The sequence below is a fragment of the Pinus tabuliformis genome, chromosome 4_2 (genome assembly GCF_031772625.1).
Source record: "Pinus tabuliformis cultivar Carrire ecotype Pingquan chromosome 4_2, CPIR1, whole genome shotgun sequence".
Lineage (NCBI taxonomy): Eukaryota > Viridiplantae > Streptophyta > Pinopsida > Pinales > Pinaceae > Pinus > Pinus tabuliformis.
The window spans coordinates 1,043,305,277-1,043,327,510 of record NC_142304.1 but is presented as its reverse complement, the minus strand read 5'-3'; positions in this window follow the sequence as shown (position 1 = coordinate 1,043,327,510).

Here is a 22,234-nt window from a genome sequence, read left to right as displayed (position 1 = left end):
TCAAAATGCAGGGATGGCGTGCACTAGATTTCAGGGGCGCAGATGAGGTCGAGGTGGAATGGGACGAAGAAGAGGTCACAGACAACTAATATGCCTATGATTGTACAAATCCAACGAAACCATCATGCTTATATTATACCCGATTTGATCATGAGACGGAGGACTGTCCCATGGTGATAGTGAGGTTGCGTGATAAAGGAGCACTCCAACCTCCCCCGATTCAGGAACCTGCAAATGATGAGATCTGAGCCACGGAAGGAAGACCTGAATGTAAATATCGTACTCCGAAGTGGTATCACGACAGGAGATGACAAAGGCAAGCAGCCCAAAGAGAGTGCCTAGGTTTGCAAGGCTCCAATAAAGGAACCAGAATTTGATTTAGAACGCGCTAAGGACACATTCATGGAAGCTAAGAAGAGCTTCGCGAAGGCCTCCACTTCGGGAAGTAAAGACAAACTAGAACCGAAAATGGACCCATCAATGCTCGCTACATTTTTGGAGACATGCATAAAGTTGTTGCATGACAGAAAAGTTGTGAAGGGACTGCAAGAACTCATCACTAGATGTGCTGGAACCACGCCAGGGGAACCACGTGTAGTCTAGAAGCTCAGGAAGCACGCAACGGCAATAGGAAGAGAGATTAGATTGACCACGCAGATTGGGGAATATGAAATGGATCAAGTAATTTTGGATCTAGGATCGGATGTAAACGTCCTGCCAAAACAAACATGGCAGCGCATGGGCAAGCCTGCACTGCAATGGTCTCCTATTTAGTTGTGAATGGCGAACCAGCAAAATATCCTACCTATGGGAAAATTGTAGGGAATAATGGTAGATATCGAAGGTGCGAGCATGCTTGTAGATTTCAAAGTAATAGAGATTGTTGACGACAGCAATCCCTATCCCACACTACTGGGAATAGATTGAGCCACTGACATGAATGGAGTGATAAATCTAAAGAAGCGCAAGATGATTCTTGAGAAAAAATCACTGCATGTAGAAGTACCTTTAGACTGTGCAAAAGGATCACACTAGATAGAGCCAGTGCATGACTACGATAGTGAGGATGATCTAGATTGTATCTACAAGATAACCCCGTAGGAGCAGGACTGGGTAAATCCAATAGCAGATGGTAGACTCTCGTGGGAGCGTGAAAGCTCCTGCACCTCAGATTCGGATGAAGAAATAGAATGATGGCAGAACCAGTTACATGAGGTAACCACGCTCAACTGCAACATGATGGTGAGGTCACTATGCTGCGTGGCAACAAAGGTAAGAGATCTGCCTATGTATGGCAGGTTGACAAAGGTGGATTATTTCCTGAACAAATTTGAAAGAGAAGTGTTGGAACAATAGTGGTTCGGTGCTCTGAAATGGGCACTACGCGCTACGCCCACAAGGAGGTAGGGTACGCACCAGCAGAATTTTGAGGACTGGAATGAATGTAGAAGGATGATGTGCCTACGATTTGGGAAGCCTCAGATGCAGATAAAAGCCAAGTATGCTGGAAAAAACATCCCACGCGCCCACCTTTCTAGATGGATACAGGCCTATGGTGTGCAACCTGCACGAAGGCACACCATCTGCACGATAGGAGATATGATCGGCAAGCAGGAGCAGGTGAGATAATGGCGTGAAAAACCCCTCCGTTTGGGACCAGGGGGTATGATACGACCAAGTGCACAGAAGGTTATCTATGTGGAAGCCTTTGACAAAGTGTGTGAAGTACTGAACAGAGTCCACAATGCAAAATGGACTGACTGGGACCTGTGTGTACCAGTGGTTCTATGGGCATATACGACCATGTACAAGAACTTGACTACGCAGGCACTGCTAAGGCTGGAATATGAGATGACCACTGTAAGCCCTCTAATACTTGAAAATCCTAATCCAACACTGGTAGGGATGACGTTTCACAGAACCTTGGAAGCTAAAATCCAACAGGGAAACCTTAAACTCCAAGAACTTGAAGAAGAAAGGGTACAATTAAGAAAGAAAAGTGTGCTAGTGGACGCGAAAGTCAAGAAGTTGGAGGACGAGATAAAGGAAGATTTTCTCGCCAAAAAAACTAGGATGGTAAGGTAAGGTGCATACAGTCATGCTGAGGAGTTTGAGAACTATCGTCGTGAATTGATTAGTCTGATGCCTTGGCTTGGACTGCATATTTCTAAGCATAGGGACCAGGGTAGCACGTTGCAAATGGTGAAGTGCGTAATGCTGACTGTAACAATAAAAGGTGGGGATTCTCCAGGAATCATTATGGAGGACAGGATGGAACTCCATACAGGTGGTGCAACTACCTGACTAGCCTAAGGAAGGACAGCCTTAGCACTCCAAGCAGTTGAAAGGAAGCACGAGACTATAAACTACTCTGCCCAGAAGCTGCGCGCAGAAACAAAAATTCACAAGGTTTGCGACCATGCACGAGGGGCTGCGCTGCCACGTGGGTTGGCCAGAAAGTGGCTGTTGAAGCACTATTCACGATGGGATGCTCGATTTGAGGCCAAATGGAGCAGGCGATAGGCATTTAAGATGCAACTTATGGGAAATATTTGGGAAAATCTACCACCAAGAAAGCATTAATGAACCGAAATGGGGGGGAACTGTCGAATTCGAATTCAAAAAATGCTATAAAATACAAAGGGCTGCCTAGCAAACAACACTTGGCCATTTTTGAATTGAGTGATTGAGCAGAGCCCTGAGTGTTGTGAGTTGAGCATTGATTGAGCCCCTGAATTCGTGAGTGATAGATTGCAGCATAGATACAATGGCAACAACTAAGGATGACATGGAGATAGCATAAGTGACCATCAAGGAGGCCGCACAGGCCCTAACTGTGGGGGATGTACCAAAAGGTGTTGTGATTATGGCAGAAATCCTGAAATCACTTCGCATGCCAAGACCCAAGAAGGACAAACAAGCAATTGCTCTCGTATGCGTGTCCCCACGGAACCCGCTGCGCAGCAAACTATCAATGGAGGAGAAGGGGAAAGCTCTCACTATAGAAATAGAAGAAGAAGAAGAAGATTTTTAGGAGCTTATCATCACAAAAGAAGAAGATGAAGCCATGGAGGTGGATACTCATCCTACGCACTCTGTGAAAAAATTACCCACCTATGTCCCCCCGCGCAAAGGGAAGGCCAAAGTACCCAAGGACCTGGACAAAACCAAGAGCTTGCTCCAAACCCCACTCCTGCTAGATGGCATCATGTTTGAAGGCATGAACCTAGCCCATGTGCCAAGCATGAAATTCGAAGATTGGGACCTCGTTGACCACGAGAAGTTCCCTCACCTGGAGACTGAAAACCTCATGAAGCAGAACACCACGAGCGTGGTGATAGCATTAGAGCCACGAAAGTGGTTGCGCAGAGTGGAAAAGGTTGGGTTGTTGAACCTACTTTGGATGCCACATTTCCACCATGCCCCAATAACCATTTTCGTCATCAGGCAATTGCTCTGCCTAGTGCATGATGGGTGTTTATGGCTGGAGGAGCCCATACCCATCACAATAGAATTAATTCATCACGTCTCCTGGTTTCCATACAAAGGAGAGGACCCCACGGCCATATCGGAAGGGAAAGGTATTGATTTGGCCATCACGGAGGCCATGAAGAAGAAGTAAAAGCTAGAAAAGAAGAAGAGAGGCTACGCCATCTCTAGCATCAAGGACAAAGTAGTGTGCATGGCAACCCAAATCCACACAGGCAAAGTTATGCGCAAGTGTCGCGCCAACGAGGTACCTGCACCGGTGGTCACATTGGCTGAGAAGTGTGTGGAAGGGGTCCAATTTAATTGGTCCAAATTCCTCTACACGAAAATTTTAGAGAATTTCTGTGAAGCCCAAGAATAGGGAAAAACGTTCCACTATGCATGGGTGTTGCTGTCCATAGTGCTCGTAGCTTGGGAATGACCGAAGGATAGTCAATTCCCCATAATTGACAAAGATTTACCGGAGGCCACGAAGTACACTTCGCTTTGGGCCACGAAGGATGCTAAAAGGATATGCGATAGCAAGATCTTCTGGGTGCTCATGGAGATGAACATCCAAATGTGGATCAACCGTAAGCTATGGTTGTCACCCATGGTTTACAACAGTCTATGGAGTTTTGTAGAATTTAAGGCATACATGCATAACATATATATCAAGGCGCGCAAGGACCTGAAGAAGAAGTGGACAAAGCTACCCTTTGTAGCCACTGATGACGCCATTTTCAATGTCTTGGAGGCATGGTCGTCGGAATGGTGCGCCCCAAACATTGCAGAAATCGAGTAGTCAGTAGCACAAAAGAAGAAAGATGAGGCAAAGCTACGCATCACACAATTGGCCAAAAAAAGAAGGAAGGAAAAAACAACAGCAGAAGTGTGGGCCACGTGGGACACAGCACAGAAAGCAGCTGAACAGGAAAAGGCCGCAGAAGCAGCAACAGCAGCAGTAGCACAGGAAGCAGCCACGAAGGCAGGCGAAGGCCAAACAACGCCTTCACAGGGGCAAGAAGCAGAGGTAGCAGAAACAGAAGAAGGAGTGGAACCATGAATCGTGTCAACAAAGCTAAAGCGCCAACACCCAGCAGAGTGGGCAAGGTCACAGAAGAAGGTTAAGGCCTAGAAATTGTCTGTTAACCTGATCACCCTAACTGATGGTGATCTACATGACATTGGAGAGACGGTGCGCGATGTCACCAATGAGGCTTTCCAAGATTTCATGCAAGAGAACTATATTGTGTTGGGGGCCCTCAAAGCGCAATTGCAGGAATTACAGGCGTGCCCCCCTCAGGTTGGTACCCTTTCGACCAACCCCACAATCAGATCCACGACAGCAGAGAAGATGTTGCGCGTGTAGATGACAAACACAATAGTGTTGCCAAAAGGGGCACTAGTGACATCAAATTAGGCCGACAGGCCTTCAGTTAGCACGTTGAAAGGTGTCGGTGTTAATCTAGCTGCCCTTCTGCGCGAGACATTATATGTGTTGTAGGATGGGATAACTACAGAGCTACGTGCTAGGGAGAGTTGTGCACTCCAAGTCCTCTGTGAACATAAGATAAATATGGAACAAATAAGCTTGTAGTGTGATGAATTGGTGTCGCAAAATCAACAGCTAGTGCAGTGATAGACGATGCTTGCCGAAGTGTCCCAGAGCTGGCCATCCTAGCAGATATACCAGTGGAAGCACGGATCCACAGGTTAGCAGCAGGGGTTTTCGAGGCCAAGGAGGAAATGACAAAGGTTCAGCTGGAGCTGAATCTTCAAATCGCCAAGCTGCGGTTAAAGGCACAACCATCCACTCCCCCGGAAGTTAGAGAACAACACACTAGTGCTATCACAATGGGATTGGAGGAAATCGGAGGTGTAGTGCGAGACTGCACCAGCATGTTGGAAGAATCACTTGAGGTCCTCACAACTCTGTAGGAGGACCCCAACATCCAATGCTTAGAGACAGAGGCGCGAGAACTCCAACAGTAGTATGACAGTGTCTGATGAACTACGTAGAAGGTGGTCCTCACCCAGAGGTTTTTACGGATGCAGCAGGCTAAAGCACTGAAGGAGCAAGAGTCCGAGTCTTGGGTTGTAGTAGTAGGAAGAGGCTCTACAGCTATGTGCGCAAAGGCCTGATAGATTCTGCAACTGTGTGCGCGGACCCCTGCAACTGATTGCGTAGGGCGGAGTTTGGATTGTACTTGAATGGAGGATTAATAAAAGATAAGTTGATTCTGAAATACTCTGTGTTTATGTTTCTATTATATTTATGCATCTCTTTACAGTTCTATGATTGCGTGCACTTGTTATGAATGTTGAATGATTAATGAGAATATTGGGCCCACACAATTAAGTAAGATCTATAATAATAGCACAGTAAGGATAAAGGATCTAGACAACACCGCTTCGTGCTCTTTACAGAGTTGTGCGAAAGTAGTTGCACAAATTGCGAAGGGCAGACGGTTGCGCAGAGCAGCACAAGTGCGTAGGTTCAGTTCGCGAATTTCCTAGAATTCATCAAGACATCCCTATGGTGCAGAAAACGGGTTCCAGCACCCTCCCATACTACCTTGGGTGAGACCTCAGTTTGCGCACCACGGACTGTTGCCAAAAGGGCCAATAGTTTCAGGATTTGTTTGGCTAAATAAATTATGAACCTGGGTCAGGCCCCAACAACCCAAAAAATGGTTCCATTGTTGGGACCAGGATCTGCCTAAGGGATGTCTAATGTTGTGCCACTAGAACCCAACAAAGAAGGAAATCGAAGATTGGTTGGACAAGAAGATTCATGAGTTCGTGACACAAGAAAACAGAACTTCGCAGGTATCTGAGAAAAGGTGGCTAGATCACTACGTGTATATAGAAATCCACAAGATATTCTTCGTGTCCTTTCCTTCTGAGTGTATGAATGGATCGTGAGGTTATCAGACAACCAGGGAAGGTATAAGCTCGACCAACCGATAGTGTGGACTATGGAATTAGTGCGCAAACTAGAGGCATCAAACGATAAGATCGCGTGAGCTATGGACCATTGGCTCGATCGGATAATAGGGGGATTTATCATTAAGTTTGCGATATACACAAATGCGAGCTACAGCAAATTAGAACGACGTTTTCTCAAGGGACAGCGAGGTAAGTAAATTAAATCTTTGAATACCTAGATTAATATGTTGTTATGTGAAAAGCAGGTTATGCGAATACTTTAATGTTTGGAACGACACAGAGTGGAAAGATCTACAAAGGTAGCGGAGAAGTAGGAAATAGTCCCTTAATTTCACCTTTGCAAGAGAGCAAGGAAGAGCTCGCTCGGGTCTCTCCAAGAAGTGCGGTCAGTTTGATAAGGAAGCTCATTCTGTAGCTACCACCTCCACCCATGCCACAACCTGCTTCACCTCCTTCACCTCCTTCACCTCCATCTCCACCCACTCCACCTCCACCAGCCCCGCAGTTCAGCAATGCGAGCTCGATCAAGCTACCCGTATTCATAAGAATAGGGAATGAGGATCCGGACCAGTTTTGGTTCATGGTAAGAGTAGTGTGGGAAGCACAAGGGGTCATAGAAGACAACATTAAGAAGGCTACATTGGTGAGTGCGGTGCAAGATCGTGCGTTGACATGGTATATCAATCACTCTAATGACCACCCAAATGTGGCGATAGCAGAGATCTAGAATGCGTTGAAAAGAGAATTTAGTTGGCTGAAATCAGAGACACAGTCAATCATCGGGTTTAAAGAGATCGTGATGCTTCCAGACGACACCCCCTGGGATCTGGATTAGCGACTGAAGAGTACGATCCGTGAGGCTAATATGACGCTCACAAATGCGCAGCACCGCGCATGGTTTGTGGTATCTTTGACACCACATCTGAGGACGGCATTGTCACAATAGAAGCTTTCAACCCAGGCCGAAGCATTGGAAATGGTGATGAGGTTGCATGAGAAACCAATACAGGATCTGTGGCTGGGAGTTCAACAAATCCATGTGCAACTACAAAATCTCTGCCTGGAAATGTAGAGCTTGAAGCAGGATAAGGCACCCGCGGCCAGAGGCATGTGAGGAAGTGTGGTGCATAAAATGCAAGGGCCAGGGCCATGACAAGGACCACTATCCAGTATTCGTGAACTACTTAGCAGGAGGGGGCCAATTCCGTTGAGACCAGAGGCACAGGCAGGGCTGAGTGCAACACCCGCGCTATGGTGCATGATCTGTCAGATAGGAGGAAAACACATGATGGATAATTGTCATTTGTTACAAAAGTATACACAGACTCCCTAGCAGTTGTTTTGTAATTTCTGCAAATCTGTGGGCCACGACGAGCGTACTTGTCACAGCTACGAGTTAATGATGGATCATACCTCAGCCTATAAAATGCAGACAGAAACACGAGGCCTTGACCTAGCTGCAGGGATGGTGTGCGCTGGATTTCAAGGGTGAGGCCTAGGACGAGGAGGAATGGGGCCAGGAAGGGGCCATGGATAGTTAATTTGTTACAATTGTAGAGGACCATCGCACTACGCCCGTGATTGTACCAACCCGACAAGAATATCCTATTCATACTATGCTCAGTTTGATCATGAAATGGTAGATTGTCCTACGTTGATCATACAGATGCTCGAGAAAGGGGTACTCCAACCTCCTCTGACTCAAAATATCCAAATGATGAGATATGAACCACGCGAAGAAGACCCAAATGTGAACATGGTGATCAGAAATGGTGCGACCATAGGGGAGGATAAGGGAAAGCAACCCCAAGAAGATACATGGGTTCGCAAGGCTCCTACAAAGGAACCTGAGTCTGACTTGGGACACGTAAAGGAGACGTTCATGGAAGCTAAGAAGAGCTTCGCGAAGGCCTCCACTTCAGGTAGTAAGGATCAACCAAAGCCAAGGATGGATCCTTATATGCTTACTACCTTTTTGGAGACGTGCATGAAACTGTTGCACGACAATAAGGCAGTTAAGGGATTACAAGAGTTGATTACTAGGTGCGCAGGGTCAGGGGAACCGCGCATAGTCTAGAAACTGGGAAAGCGTGCATTGCGCACCGGGAGGGAAATGAGATTGACGGCATAGATTGGCGAGTACGAAATGGATTAGGTAATCCTAGACCTGGGCTTAGATGCAAATGTATTACCGAAACAGACATGGGAACATATGGGCCGGCCCGCATTGTAGTGGTCCCCTATTCAATTATGAATGGTGAACCAATAGAATATTTTTCCCATGGGGAGGTTGCAAGGGGTAACAATTGATATCGAAGGCTTGAGCACACAGACGGACTTTGAAGTAATAGAGATTGTAGATGACAACAATCCCTATCTCGCATTACTAGGAATAGACTGGGCCACTTATATGAATGGAGACATCAACTTGAATAAGTGGAAGATGATATTCGAGAAAAAGTCCCTACGCGTAGTAGTTCCGCTAGATCCAGCTGAAGGAGTGCACTACATCGAACCTGTGTGCGACAATGGAAGTGACAATGAGTTGGATTGTATCTACAAGATAACTTCGTGAGATCAGGATTGGGTGAATCCGACTGTAGATGGAAGGATCTCATGGGAGTGAGTGAGTTCCTGCACCTCGGATTCAGACAAAGAAGATGAACGCTGGCACAATTGGTTGAATGAAGTGACAACGTTGAATTGCAACACAATGATTAGATCACTGCATTGCATAACAACCCAGGCCCGAGATCTTCCAACATATGATGGATTGACAGCAGTGGATGAATTCTTGAGCAAGTTTGAAAGCGTAGTACCGGAACAACAATGGTTCAATGCGTTGAAGTGGGCACTACGCGTGACACCTGCACGCTGGCGGGGAACACATCAAGGAAATTTTGAAAACTGGCGCAGATGTAGAAGGATGATGCACCTACGATTTGGGAAGCCGCAACTATGGATAGAAGATAAATACGATGGATGGGTTGACTCGTGCACGCACCTCGCAAAATGGACCAAGGCCTATGGGGAAGAACCTCATCCTGAATGGGTACACTTATTTTACCATACCTTGGATGTCATAACCATGAATTGGTATACTGAGACAGAACTCCGAGATGGTACGAGCGAATGGGATGTCTTGTGCGAGGGATTTTTCTTAACATTCACATGACAGATGGTCAGATACTGTTGATGATGCACTACAAGCCGTAAAATCCGCCATCTTCAAAATACCACAAGAACCACGAAAAGTAGTTCCACCAGCATGGGAAACCTAGTTAAGCAGTGCCCTAGAATGTTATAACATGCAAGTAGAGGAGGATGATGACGACCCCCGAAATATTAATATTCCAGAAACTAAAGGGAGTCGTGAAGTTCGAGGACCATCAATTGAGGATCCCGACATCATTGCGCCACTAAAAACAAAGCAGGTAAACATTGGCATAGATGTGGAGCCGAAGTACGTGACGTTGGGGGACTATTGGGACAATGATACGGTAGATAAGGTCACCGAGTTACTCTGCAAATATCAAGATTTGTTCCCAACTAAAATCACATACCTAAAGGGGATCATTGGTGACTTAGGGATGATGAAGATCACTTTGAAACTAGGCGTGAAGCCAGTTAAACAGTGACCTTACCATTTGAATCCAAAGTATAAAGAAAAGGTCCACGACGAATTATACAAAATCCTTGCAGTCGAAATTATTGAACCAGTGGAAGAATCTGACTAGGTGAGTCCCATGGTAGTACAAGAGAAAAAACAAAAGAGCGAAATTAGAATATGTGTGGACCTCAGCAAGCTTAACGACGCCTGCATTCAGGATCCCTTCTCGACACCATTTACAGATGAAGTATTGAAGAATTTTGGCGGTCAGGAAGCTTACTCATTCATAGATGGCTTCTCAGGGTACCATCAGATTAAGATCACGCTAGAAGATAGGAGCAAGACAATCTTCACAACTGAATGGGGCTATTTTCAATACACCGTTATGCCCTTTGGATTGAAGAATGCACCAACGATATTTTCGCGCGTATTGGTAGCCGTGTTCAAAGAATACATCCACAATTTCTTGGAGGTCTATCTAGACGATTGGACTGTATTTGGGTTAGTTAAACACCATATAGCAAGCTTATGGTTGATGCTGGATACTTGCCAATGACACCAGATTGAGTTGAATCTTAAAAAGTGCACCTTCCTCGTCCCCTTTGGAAAATTTCTCGCCCATGTGGTCTAAAAACAAGGCCTGATGGTGAATCCTATAAAGATTGATGTTATTCTCAATCTGGAAGCGCCGTGAAGTGTCAAACAACTACGCGCTACGTTGGGGCACATTCGTTACTATAGAAAGTTTATCAAGAGCTATGCACAAATAACAGTGCCAATGGAAAAACTATTGAAAAAGGATGCTACATATTGTTGGAATGATGGGTGTAGGAAAAGTTTGGATGTTATCAAGGAGAAGATGGCATCCACTCCCATCCTGGTCTTCCCAAAATGGGACATAGAATTTCATGTACATGTTGATGCGTCACGTATTGCGCTAAGAGCTGTACTTATGCAGGAAGGTGCGTAAGGCGTGGATCACCCGATCATATTCGCGAGTTGGTGGTTGTCCAAAGTCGAAAAGAACTACTCTACTACTGAGTGCGAGGGGTTGGCAATGGTATACATGCTCTAAAAATACCAACACTATTTACTTGGCGGTCACTTCAAGATGTATACCATTCATTCCACGTTGAAATACCCGGTCAATAAACCTTTGTTGGGGGCGGCGCATATGCAGATGGCTATTACTATTTCAAGAATATGACTTTGAGGTCATCATAAAGTCGGGACGCCTAAATGCAAGACTAGATCACTTATCACGAATCGAGACAAGCGAGGAGCCAACAAATTTGGAAGAAGGACTACCTGATGCACAGCTCTTTGCAATGCACGTCGCGGATGGCCACTTTGAAGATATAATCCATTTTTTAACCACAGGTATTGTGCCAAAGGAATATTCAGCTCAGCAGAAGAAGGAACTGGTGGTGTGCATATCAGACTTTTCTGTCATCACAGGACACCTCTACAAAATGGGAAACGATGAGATATTGCGAAGATATGTGCTGGAATTTGAACGAGGATAGATCCTCAAGGAAGCACATGGAGGGGCTGCACGAGGACACTATGGAGGACATGCGACGACATAGAATATTCTTCGCACTGGGCTATGGTGGCCAACCCTACATCAAGATTCGAAAGCACACTGTCAGACCTGTGACATATGTGAAAGGACCGAGAAACCATCACGAAGGGATGAGATTCCACTAAATCCATAGATGACACTGTAGCCATTTGAAAAATGGGCAATCGACTTTGTGGGACCAATCAAACCTCAGGGGAAGACGGGTATGTGCTACATCATCACCGCGACAAAATACCTAACTCGATGGGTGGAATCATAGCTGGTTAAGGATTGCATGACTACTACAGCTGTGAAATTTTTGTTCAACAAAGTGTTGACATGGTTTGGTTGCTTGAAAATATTAATGATTGACTGCAGGATGCACTTCCTGAATGAAATCATCAGCACACTCACCGAGGAATTCTAGGTGTATCATCAACAAAGTGCATTGTACCATCCGCAAGCTAATGGGACAGTGGAAGCATTCAACAAAATTCTAGAGACTGTCCTGACCAAACTATGTAACGCGTAGAAAAATGACTGGGACCTGCACATACCTGATGTATTATGTGCATACAGAACCACGTGCAAGAAATTGACAGGTTAGACACCTTTCAGGTTAGTCTATGGCACAGAATCAGTCATGGTAATGGAATACATCGTACCCAGTTTATGGATAGCAGCAATTATAGGCATGTCGGACCGCGAAGCCTTGGAAGAGAGACTCGCGCAATTAGAAGAACTCGAGGAAGAATGGTTTCTAGCGAGATTCCATTAGCAAGTACAGAAACATCACGAGAAAGCCTGGCATGATTTCCCTATCAATATGTGCGCATTCAAGGTAAACGATTTAGTGTTGTTGTATGACAGCAACTTTGAAAAATTTCCAGGGAAGCTCAGAATGCATTGGTTAGGACCATCTATGGTAAAAGACGTTATGGACAGAGGCGTGGTCCAACTAGTCAAACTTAATGGAGAGCCCTTCCCAGGAAGAGTAAATGGCAGTCATCTGAAGTCCTACATGAGTGGGCCGACTATCTAACTAACCGACCAAAGCATAGTCTTCGCGACCTGACAAGCCGGACGGAGGTGCAGGATTATAAACATAGGTACTAGAAGCCGGCATCAAAGTAGAGAATTAAGTCAGACGCAGATGTTTCAAAAGTAGAAATGGTGTAGATCCAGACGACGACAGCATGATATGTTGCAGACCTTTGCGCAGCACAGGCACAGTTGGATGGACTTCACGCAAAGATCGCCACACTAGCCAAGTGACTCGAGGACAAGTCACAATGATTATGTTAGGTGCTTGTTAAGCAGCAGATCCCCCCATAGTGGGTTTTTGGGGCTTGAAGCTCGAATTTTGGTCAAGTGCAATGTAAAGACCCCATGAAATGCAGGCGCGGAGCGTGAGAGTCTAGGGTTGTCCGCCCTAAAATAATGTAATTTAATGTATGGTATGTTGGTCTACCCATGGTCCACAGACCATGGGATTGTATAAATAGAGCGAGGCTCTAAGTGTAAATTCAGTCTTAGTTTGGGAGAAATAACATGTTCTCTTAGATGATGAATTAACTCGGAGTCTGTAAGTACGAGTCTTTGATTGTAGTAGTAGGGAGAGGCTCTGTAGCTGAGTGTGCAGAGGCTTGATAGAGTCTACAGCTGTGTGCGCGAATCCCTGTAGCAGAGTGCACAAGGATAGCACAGTAAGGATAAAGGATCTAGACAGCACCGCTTCGTGATCTTTACAAAGCTGCATGGAAGCAGTTGTACAAGTTGCAAAGGGCAGATGGCTATGCGAAGCAGCGCAAGTGCATAGGTTCGGTTCGCGAATTTCCTAGACTTCATCAAGAAATCCCTAGGGTGCGGAAACCTAGTTCCAGCACCCTCCCATACTACCTCGGGTGAGACATCATTCCGTGCACTGCATATTGTTGTCGAAAGGGCCGATAGTTTCAGGATTTGTTTGCTAAATCACTTCTGAACCTGGGTCAGGCCCCAACAAGCCAACAAAAGCTGTCATAAAAGCATGCGTCCAGCCTTGGATCAACGAGGCCTTCACCATCACAGCAGACATCGAAGGCAAGCTTGCACACATACAGGGGATGCACACATTGATGTAGAGAAGCACTCCTGACAAAGAGGTCTCGGAACAGTGTATGCAACAGATCCAGCAAGTAGCATCTTAGTGCGCTACTGACCTTTGTGGAGTTGGAGAACTATTGGAGGGACTCCGTGCAAAGATCATTGCGTCGATAGAGTGACTCGGGGGTGAGTCACAATGTTTGTGTTGGGGGCCTGTCGGGCATGGAATCCCCCCAAGGCATGTTTTGGGGCTCAAAGCCCATGTTTTGACCTATTCTTGTTGTAAATCTCTGCGAATTGTGGGCGCTGGGTGCAAAAGTTTAATAGAATCATAGGGTTGTCTACCCTAGTTTTGTAATGTAATGTCGGCTGGATAGACCTACCCATGGTCTGCGGACCATGGGATTGTATAAATAGGTCATGGCTCTAAGTGTAAAAGGGGATAGATAATACGAAGCAAGGAAATTCTAAGTGATTGAGTCGAAGTGTAAAGGGTCGTAGGGTAGGAGAAGGCTCTATAGCTGGGTGCACAAAGGCCTAGTAGTCCACAGCTGAGTGCACAGACCCCTGCAGCTGAGTGCGCAGGGCGAGTCGAGTCTATAACCAAGGAAGGAATTAATAAAGAGAAGTTTCGTCATAATTTTGTGTATCTGTTCTTGGGATTAATGCATGTTTGTTATGATTCACAAATATACTTTTTATTTACTTCGCACCTGTATGAATGATTTATATTGTTAAGTATTAACTTAAAGCACACAAGTAGGCTAAGATAATCAACTAACATTGGAATACTAGTAAGTTCTTGGGTAATAATGTAGAAGTGCGGCATTTAGCCCTTGGGTAGGGTTATGCGAAGGCAGTATATCAGACTGCCAGGTGCATGAAAGTGCGCGAAGAAACCTACATGTAGGGTCAAACCATGGACCACTTGAACTCATCATACATCTCCAGGGTGCGGAAACCTGGTTCTAGCACCCTCCCATACTACTTTGAGTGAGACCTCAGTGTGCGCTCCACGCACTGTTGCCGAAAGGGCCAGTAGTACCCAGATTTGTTTGGCTAACTTAACTTGAACCTGGGTCAGGCCCCACTAAGCCAACAGCTCCATCATTGAACCTTTTTGTTTGAGATTTATCAATTGGCTACAAAAGGTGTTTCTTTTTGTATCCTCATAATGTGCTATCATTTCTTCTGTAAAAATTGCCCAAGTGACAAATTTTTTATGAGAGAAAAGCCATCAATACCATACAAACTCATTTGGTTCCAAATATAAAGTTGCAATGTGTACCTTTTGTGTATTTTTCACATTATGGAGATCGAAATATTGCTCCATTTATAGTATCCATGTTATGGGATCCTTGCCATAAAACTTCCTCATATCGGTCTTTGGAACATGTAGGGTCTTCAATCCAACATTAGAGTCTATGAAATCATGATTAACATTTCTTTTGTTCTCATCATGAGTTTCCTTTACTACCCTTTTTCCATTACTAAGCATTTCTTGTAGAAACTTTGTCAAATCTATCTTCAAATCTTCCATGTTGCCTTTCAGTTTTCTTCTATACCATCCATATTAGCTTCCACGCCCTTTGAATTCCTTCAAACTAATTTTTCAACCAAACTTATGCAAAAAAATTTAAAAACTACACACCTTTTTTCACTTTCTATGAGCTCAATATTGAATCTATTGTATCTCTGTCATTTCAGATGTACAAGGTCTGAAATTGCGTCCTGCGGTAGCCCTCTGAGTCCTCTTTCCAACCCCGCAAGTATGATAAATATTGGATTCTCCAAGGAAGATCTATGCTAAATCGCCCACAATGACCTGATTATAGACTGGTTCAATAGAGCGAACTTGTACGAAGTACCACGTGTCACTGTTTCAACCTTAGGACCTTAATCCGATACACATAAAACTACAAGTTGTTTTCTCTCTGTAACTTTTTATTAAATTTCAATGTAATATTCATAGAGAAAGTTATGACTATTTTCCCTGGGTCACTTATTTAGGATGTAATTCAGGATCCTGCAAAAACCCTAATTGTCTTGGACCATATCTCCGAAAATATAGTGAAACAAGATCTAAAATTTGGGTCGGAGCTTCATCAAGATTTCGACTCAAGCGGGTTTTAATTTTAGAGTCAGAACCTTTGTAGAAAAAGTGTATAACATAAATTCGATGATGACCTGTTTGCGATGGAATTCTGGAGCTTTGCAAAAACCCTAAATTCCTTAGAGCATATGTCCGAAAATATAGAGACACAAGATCTAAAATTTGGACCCAAAGTTCATAACGATTTCTTCTCAAATGGGTTATTTTTAGCATTTAAAACTTCGTAGAGAAAAATTTATATCGAAACTGCTGTGATTACCTTTTTGGAGTAGTGAAACCCTAGAATCCAAAGCTATGATACCAAATGTTATGCAACCAGCTCACAAAATAGAAGAAAATATATATCAACAACTTCAGAATAAGCATCTTCGAGGGGGAAACCTCCTTTACATTACACAAATGAAAAAATCTTGGATGATACAAATGATAGGACCTCCTTTCTATATATAGGAGTCTAAGGGTTCCCAATACAATTAGAGCCTACAAAACAATAATATTTTAGGGGCACAACAATAACAATAGTGGGCTTCTATGGGGCATAATAATAACAACATGGGGACTATATGGGAACAACAATACAATAAGGGGTTTGCAGTAATAACAATAAGGGGTTACCTTAGTAGTATAGGGACCTAACACTCTAGGACTATTCTCCTTGCCTTGGATACATCTTTCTTCCATTGGGCTAGGTTTTGGGCACAAGTTGATGCTAGTTTTTGAATGTCTACCTTGACATATTCCAGCAATCTATTGTCAGCAAGGACTACCTCCATGCAATCCTTCCAGGCAATGAAATTCCAGTTGCTTTCAATGATATACTCTAATCTCAGTCCATTGAAGGCCATTCTCCCAACTCTAAAGAAATATCACTACACTGAAGCTTCAAATTCTAACCTCCTAAGAAAAAACTTTGAAATTCTTGTTCTAATGTGAATCCTACTCTGATACCATGTAGAAGTATAATGATAAAATTTCAATTGCTCAAGAAATTTGATCTAAATCACGAGAAACAATGCTACTCTACTACTCTGTCGAAATTAATTCGCAATTTAGAACAACATTTGCAAACATGCATCAATCACATATACAAGTACAAATATTTATCTAGGGGAAACTAATTGGTAAAAACCCCTTAAGTTTTCTTGCATTAATCAGATGAATAGAGAATGTATTACAATTACTTGCTCAATTTGAGCTCAAAATACAAGTGGGTAATTGTTCTCTCTACTCAATGAAAAGATCTGGCCCAAACTTAGTCAATTTCTGCCTCCATCTGAGCTCCTATTTCCTTGCACAAATCCTGAGGAAATTGGCCCCTATTATTTAGAAATTTCCACCAAATTGATTGTGAAATTCCTAAGGATTGATCATTGATTGCATGCAACACCTATACACTCTATACTAGTCTACAATTGATGTTTCACTGCCTTGGAATCTCCACCGCAACTAAGAAATTTGAATTCCTTGCATGCATGAGATATTTTTGGTTTATTGATCAATTAACTAGATGATCTCTGAGTTAGACTATTATCCCATTGCACAAATGACCTCCAACTAGTTCTATTAACTATTAGAACTATTTTAATTGAGTACAACTAGAAATAATTGAACTGGATTGCTACAAATTAGTAATTAACTCTTGCAAACTAAACTCCAAGACCACTAACTCGAATTTACTGAGCTAACTGAGTGACAAGAGCCATGTCACCTCAATTAACTACCTCCAAGTTTTATGTTGATGTGGAAATTTTGAATTTACTCAATTTTACCAAGACTAAGTCAAATTAAGCCTTTCTTGTTATGCTTCTCAACACATGTGAAATATATCCTATTTAAAAGAGAAAAGGATCCAACTAAAATTTTCCTTATTTTATCCCAATAATTTTAATGCTTTTATATATTTGATCCTGAGCAATAGGGTTAGCACGATAGCCCCGAGCTATTTCATGAAATAGGGATTTTGAAATCCCTCGATAGAATCTGCAACATGATGAGGAACTACAACTACTCTAGCTCCATGTCCATATATCAGGTCGAACCTCACTAGTCCATATATACCTATAAATGTAAAATGTTGAAAATTTATATTCAACCATTTCACTATCCAGTGGACCTAAATGGATGCATCAATGCTCTCAATCGAGAGATAAATTTTCTAATAGTAGGATGTAAAGATTATGGGTTTGGAACAGTTGTTAAAAATGAGAATGCATTTTTCATTAATACGCTAGGGAAAATCTTGTAGGAATTTACAGGGTAAGTTCCTCAGATAGAACGCCAGAGGACACCACTCACAAACAAATCACAGATTAATACACCAATATTCTTGACGTGGTTAAAACCATCAAAGAGGGAAACAGTCCATGGCCTCAATGAACGCGGAAACTTCAGGCAATTTATTAATAAAAGAATGAAAATTTACATAAGCTTCTCTCATGAATGGTCACCCTACAAATGACCCTCCATGCTCTTTAAATAGAGATCATGGACCAATCGGGTGTTAAGCCATGAATCAAGTGTTGGTAATACCGAGGAGAGAATGAACCGTCAGATCACTTCATGTCTAGAACATATCATGGCTGTCAGATTGTAAGTTACAAAAGTACATAGTAAAGAAACACACTTTACCTAACTCTACACTATACCAAGTTATACGTAACTATTTTCTATGTGTCGGAATATCTGAACAAATTTGTGACACCAACATACGAAATATTAACATGCATGTCCTTAGAGATTAATTAGATATGAATGGCCAATCAGATAACTCAGAAAGTTATTTGTTAAAGATTAGTTTACTTAGAGTTGCATTGTTGGGTGTTCATTATGACATTGATTTGAATGTTCTTTTAGATAGTCATTATGAACCGTCAACTTGAACTATTGTTCAATCTACATATGGGCATAATTTCTTAGAAGTGTCGAATTTCAAAAATCTTGGGGTTACCTGTGAAAGGAAGGAATGTTAGTGATAAAAAGTTGAATGAGAAATTTATAAGTTGGGCTAAATATGAAAAAATGAGATTTTTACAAAGTCTAATTGAAAACTTGTTGATGGTGCTGGACCCGCCAACATATAAGGGGATCTCCTCGGTAAGAAGTCCCAACTAGACCTCAGACCGTTTGATGTAGTAGTCCCAACAGCGGGTCGTAAAGCAATGCCTTGACTGCGATGTCGCAAGAGGCAAGTAAGATAAATATGTCAGTAGCAACGATGTGACTGCTGCAGTGAGTCAAGGGAAGTGTATGAGAGGTTCTAACACATGGGGGTGAGATGAGGGTGAAGGTGAGTTCCAAGGTTGGGGTGAAGCCTGAAATTTCCCTTTGTGATAGTTCAACTACCCTCATGACTCTTCACCTACTCTATGACTATTACATCCAAATATTGACACTTGACTTACACTTGACACAACTCAACATTATAATGCACATCTACTCATGTGAGACAAGATGGCTTGAGCAATCCTTGCAAGACATCACTAACACTCGGTCTGCCGTGATGAGACCAACTCTTTGACATGCTTGTGATGGTGAAGGTGGTGAGTTGATGCCAAGCTTGGTTGTCCATGATGGTGTGCATGCACTTCATGGTGACATCTTTTGGAAGTGAACTCTTGCCTCTGTTGCAACTGATGCATTGGTTCGGCCCCTTTATCAAACTCATTTGCTAACATGCGCATGGTCTTCTTGGGTGCTACTAAACTGATAACACAATGATGCATAGTGTCTGTGTTGATCTTCAAGTGTGTGTTGATGGTCATGCACATCAACTTGTCAAAGTACGTTTTCAGCTCTAGTTGGACTTGCTTCTTGTCTTCGCCTTTGTGAGTGTGTTGAATGGGTTGGATTGTATGTGAGCATAGTCGCACAATGACCTGCATTCTACTGAATCCCTTGCATGTGATCAAACAACAGTGCTCATGATGTCTACTCCGTGTCAGCTGCTGGTATGGATCATTAACTTGTACGGGTGCAGTTTCATTTGTGATTGCACGTTGCGCCCACTGTTGTTCTGGTTAATGCTGCAACTCATTCGTCTATCTGTGCAACTTCATGTTATTCTTAAGTTGTTGCTTCATCACATGTAACTCCTTCTCTATTCCATTCTCTGTCTTCGCACGATCTTCATGTCGCATCGTCACCTCATAGCCTGAGTCTCCAAAGTTGCTTTCATTATTATTGGATCTGCTTTATCTTGCAACTTTGTTCCACCTATGTGTTGTTAACAACATTCCTCTTGCATTCATTGCATCCGCTACATTCGTTGTGTTCATTGCATTCGTTGTTTTGGGTATGTTTCCTTCATTTGTTGTTCATGATGTTGCTTGCTGTGATAACTTGATGTTCTTGTCTACAAACAACTTGATATCTTCATGAGTAGGCAAGCTCATAGACATTTGATCAATTGCATATCCATGTGTGCTCTGAACAGTCTCTTCAACTCCACTCTCTTAGAAACCATTGTACCTGCAATACCTGGAGACATAGAAACACTCATGGCAGGCAATCTGTCAGTCAAAAACCAAAATGAACTTGAGAATTGACTTGCAACATACGTGAGTGACTGATCATGAAGGTTGCGCAATTTTGGCCGAGAGGTCGGGAGACTGATTTCCAAGACTGCACAAGGCACAATCTGGGTTTTTGGGAGACTGACTGACTGCTAGAACTGTGCAATGCATAGTCTAGTTTGTCTGTGGACTACTCGAATTGTGCAATGCGCAATCTCAACTGGCAATGGTTGCAGGCTCAGTGACTGCATTGCGCAATTTTCCTGGCCAATAGTTATTGTCCCTCAGGATTGCGTAAAGCAGGCCTAGGGAACAATTGTTGGATGGAAATTCGCATTTCTAGAGAGGAAGGAAGAGCCTTCCCTCTCAAGATTGTGTAATGTTGTCTTGGTGAGGCAGAGTCCGGGTCAAGGTTGGCATGACTCGCCGACAGGCAGCTGAAAGTGAATGTTAGTGTGAATGCATGATAATACTGAGTGTAAGCATAAGTGAATGATCATGCATGCAAATGGTGAATGATAGATTCAGAAAATGGAACAACATGCATGTGGGTGAGGCAAGTCGCTAAATCGGCAACTATTCATGAAAAAAAGTTTCATGCATGCGACAGCAGTGAGATGTTGACGAAAACTGAAACGGTGCTAGAAAAAGCTAACATACATGTAAATGATAGCAAGTTTTCAAAAAAGCAAGCAAATAGTACTCATACAAGTGAAAACACAAAAAGCAATAGAAATGCAACACAAGGCATGGAAAGTGGGCTTACCCAAAAACAGCTAAGCTAAGTGTACCGACTGCACCTAGATGTGATGTGGGATGTCAGAGCTGCAAGGTTGATGTGATGTGGGATGTCAGAGCTACAAGGTTGATGTGAGGAATAAGCTTCGCGATGTTCGGTTGATGAGTTTTTATAACATCGAGGTTGTGACACGCATGCCACAATTCTAGTGAAAGCGACACTTAGTGGGAGGTTTCTGAAATGATCTTTGCATGTAACCTCCAACTGCTAAACATATATCCCTGAAACAAGGGATGCCTTTGCATGTTGCCTTGGGAGAAGCAACCCATCCATGCAAGTCTGTTTTTCTCGGTCCCCGAGGGAATCGGTCAACTCAACTGCACATGCAAGAGGTTGTTTGACTGCCTGAAGGAAATTCACATTTCTAGCTGGGATCTGGGTTGACTGCCCAGGAGATTGGCGTAATTTTTGGGCAAAGCAATTGACTGCTGCCCAGATTTTTGTAAGTTTTGAGCTGAGCAGCCCTGCAGGGGAAAATTGTGCAATTCCTGCTCAGAGTGTTGACTAGAAAAATTGTGCAATATTGGATCCCAGCAGACTGCCAGACAGGATTGCGCAATTTCTAGAGGGAAGGCTAGCTTCCCTCTAGAAATGCGCAATTTTCTTGGGGAAGTTTCTCAGCCTGCAACTGGAACAAGTCCGGGTGAACAGCCTGTGAGAGGAATACATCAAGTTGTGATCAACAGGTTTCCTTTGTGCAAGCAAAACACTGAATCTTGTGAACTTGACGAAGCAAGGCAAGCTGATGTGAAGGTTGGAAGGGGGGCTCCAAAACGAGGCTTAGGAAACATTTTGGAGCGTGGTTGTAGCCACTACAACACTTGATGACACACTAGTAGAAATCCAGCTCTCTGAATCGACCTTGTTCATGAAAAGCAAGTCTAACACCTCCGAAAGTATTGTTCAGTTTTCAGTTCCTCTTGGTTTCACACTATCTTGACTGTAAGATGTAGAATCTTCCAAGATCTTGGTCGAATGACACACATTCCAAGCCAAGCAAAAACAGTTGTTTCGATTGGGGCTGAGGAGTATATTGATGCACAAGTAGTATAGTCGTCAGAGTCTTGGTTTCATCTCTGGTGTTGCTCCACTGCTAGCAAGCCTAAACAGTACCTCGACAGAATCACATAGG